The sequence below is a fragment of the Hemitrygon akajei genome, unplaced genomic scaffold (assembly GCF_048418815.1).
Source record: "Hemitrygon akajei unplaced genomic scaffold, sHemAka1.3 Scf000038, whole genome shotgun sequence".
NCBI classification, from domain to species: Eukaryota; Metazoa; Chordata; class Chondrichthyes; order Myliobatiformes; family Dasyatidae; genus Hemitrygon; species Hemitrygon akajei.
Window position 1 is genome coordinate 6,234,323 of NW_027331924.1, and position 3,878 is coordinate 6,238,200.

Below are 3,878 nucleotides of genomic sequence, written 5' to 3' on the forward strand. Positions count from 1 at the left end.
CACATCCCTCCATCCTCCTCACATTCACGTGGTATCTAATAGCCTCTTTCACATCTGCCTCCACCACCACCCGATATTCACTCCAGATACCCACCACTATGGGAATGAAAAACAAAACTTGAATCGCAAATCTCCTTTAAACATCCTGAGTCAGGTTTTTAACGTCATTGTCTTTTCTAGTTGTTTTGTTTTTCAACAGCAGCTGTGCAGAGAAAAGATACAAAATGCACTAATTACAAAATACCTCAATAGTGCAAAAAGGACAAATGAGAATGTGTTCCCCCTTTCTCCTGAAGTGCATTCCCTCTGGCATTGGACATTTCCTCCTTAGAGAAAAAATCCCGGCTGTCCACTCTGCCTGTGCCTCTCACATTCCTGCAAACGTCTGTCAGACCTCCCTCAGCCTCTGCCACTCCAAAGAAAATTACCCGAGATTGTCCAGTCTCACTTTATCCAGGCAGCATCCTTTTAAGTCTCTTCCACTCACCATCCGAAACCTCCGCATTATTCCTGTATTCGAATACAATTCTCCAGATGTGGTTAAAGTAGAGATTTATACAACTGCAACATAACTGCCTGACAATGGATCCACTATCCGGGAGTTATGAACTCGGATTCCAAGATCTCCCTGTAGATCAACACAGTCCAATCTCGCCCCATGAATATAACAGCAACGAGATAATGCTGAGGCTTTATAAGACACGAGTCAGGCCGCACTTGGAGTATTGTCAACAGCGTTGGGCCCCACATCTCAGACAGGATGTGTTGTCATTGGAGAGAGTCCAGAGGAGGTTCAGAAAGACGATTTTGGGAATGAAGGGGTTAAAATATGAGGAGCACTTGGCAGCTTTGACCCTGTGCTCACTGGAACTCAGAAAAATGCGGGGTTATCTCATTGAAACCTACCGAATGTTGAAAGGACTGGATAAGGTGGATGTGGAGAAGGTATTTCCTGTGGTGGGGCACAGCCACAAAGTCGAGGGGCCACCTTTTGAAACAGAGTTAAGCAGCTTATTTTCTTTATTAGCCAAGGTGCATTGGATCTGTGGAATGCTCTGCCACAGACTGCGGTGGAGACCGAGTGTGTCGGTATATTCAAGGCAGAAGTTGATCGTTTCCTGATCGGTCAGGGCATCAAAGGATATGGCGGGAGGTCAGATATCTGGAATTGAGTGTGATCTGGGATCAGCCATGATGAAAAGGTTGCTGACTCAATGGGCTGAATGGCCTCATTCTGTTCCTATGCCTTATGGGCTTATGAACAGAAGCCCCCTCAATCATGATGAATCTGCTCTGCACTCTTCCAGCACAAAACATCCTTTGTACAGAATGCTAAGCGGAACTGAATGTAACTTTTCAAGAACGTTGTCAAGTCAGGCAGCATCTGTTGAGGGGAATAGAGTCGATGGTTGGGACAGAACCCCTCCCTTACGGCACTAACACAGGCCCTTCGGCCCAACCTTTCCATGCTGTCCTCCTGTCCATTTAATCTAATTTCTCTGCCTGTCTTTGACACAGAACACAGAAATCTACAGCACATTACAGGCTCTTCAGCCCACAATGTGGTACCGACCATGTAACCTACTCTAGAGACTGCCTAGGATTTCCTGATCGTATATCCCTCTATGTTTCTAAGCTCCATGAACCTATCTAAGAATCTCTTAAAATATCCTATTGTATCCACCTCCACCATCGCTGCAGGCAGTGCATTCCATGCACCCACCACTCTCTGTGTAAGAAACTTACCCCTGACATTCCCTCAGTCCCGACTTCCAAGCAGCTTAAAACTACGTCCCCTCGTGTTAGTCACTTCAAGCCTGGGAAAATGCCTCTGGCTATCCACATGGTCAAAGCCTCTCATCATCTTATACACCTCTATCAGGTCACCTCTCATCCTCCGTCACTCCAAGAAGGAAAGGCCAAGTTCACTCAATCTATTCTCATAAGACATGCTCTCCAATCCAAGAGCAACATCCTTGTAAATCTACTCTACACTCTCTATAGTATCCACATCCTTCCTGTAGTGAGGCCATCAGAACTGAACACAGGACTCCCAAGTGGGGTCCAACTAAGCCCACAGCCCTGCCGTGTTGGGGTACAATTACTTATGTACAGGTTAGGAGAAATATAGCTCCAACATTTCCTCACAGCTCTTGAACTCAATCCCACGGTTGATGAAGGTCATCACACCAGACACCTTCCTAACAATACTACCAACTTCCACACAGTGTTCAAATTTGATCTGCAGAAATGAATCTCTTCTTCTGTGTTGAACTCCATCTGCCACTTCCCAATTCTGCATCCGAGAGCATCTGCTCAGAAATAGATTGCTGAGCCTCTGGCTAGGATCATTATGTCCTCATTGTCCACGGGAATGGTACCAGAGGACTGGAGGGAGGCGAAAGTTGTCCTCTTGTTCAAAAAAGGTAGTAGGGATTGTCCGGATAATTATAGACCATTGGTGGGAAAGCTGTTGGAAAAGATTCACAAAGATAGGATATATTGGCATTTAGAGAATCATGGTCTGATCAGTGACAGTCAGCATGGCTTTCTGAAGGGCAGATCGTGTCTAACAAACCTGATGGAGTTCTTTGAGGAGGTGACCAGGTATATACATGAGGGTAGTGCAGTGGATGTGATCTACATGCATTTTAGTAAAGCATTTGATAAGGTTCCACACTGTAGGCTTATTCAGAAAGTCAGAAGGCATGGGATCCAGGGATGTTTGACCAGGTGAATTCAGAATTGGCTTGCCTGCAGAAAGCAGAGAGTTGTGGTGGACGGAGTACATTCGGATTGGAGGGTCGTGACAACTAGACAGATATATGGAGGAATTTAAGCTTAGGGAGGCAGAGTTTAAGGGCCGGCTCAACATTTGGGGCCGAAGGGTCTGAACTGAGCTGTATTGTTCTATGTTCTATCTATTTCTTGCTGGAATCTCTCTTTTAATTTATTTTTTTATTGAAGGCACGACACAGTACAGAAAACGTAATGCATTACATTTTCCTCCATTTTGCTTTTATACCTTACCCCTAAACAACACCACTACGTCATCAGTGGGGCCTTCTGGGAGTTGTAGTCATTCTCCTCGCTCGCTCCCTGTCAAAGCATGTTTCGTCAGCCACCACAGACGTCACCGAAACAGACCCACCGAGGCGCGAAGGGGAATCACACCCGTCCTTGTGGGCGCCGAGGCCGGCGACAGCGACAGAAGCGATGCGCTGATCTCCGCCATGGCGATGGAGCGGAAGAGGGGCTGATCATCGGCCGATTTTCTCCAGCCTATCGTAGCACAGACGTAACACTGACCCCTGCTGTCACTGGCTGCAGTGCCTGTCGCTCAAATGGGAACTCAGAGGGTGATTAGTTTATGTGAACGTCAGTCAGCCTTCCTGTCTTTATGAGTTTGGATTTGGATTTCTAACGGGACAGGAAGCAAATTGGGAGAAATGTGAGTTTTTATGTGATGGTGCATCAGTCTCCGAGTGACATTATTAACAGTAAAAGGGAAAAGGCCGTGGTGAGGAAGGAGGCGAATTACTGGAGGCTATATGGAGATAGTATTGGAACGGATATCAAACTTGGAATTGTTTGGGATATGATTTAGAAAATGGGGGGGGGGGGGGGGGATTTGTAGGGATCATAATATTTCCAGTGTTGATTAATGACGGCAAGATTGCTACTAAAACAGGGAAGGTTGTGTTACTGGCTGGGTCATTTGCTGAGATTCACAATCAGGACAATTTAAGTGAAGAAATTAAACAATGTAGGGATATATTTTCCGGTGAATACCCTGATGTGCTGGTTTTCAGCAGTAGCAATGATAGTATCAATGATGGAGAGATTTCTTTTTATGAATTTAAGATGTCTATTAATAA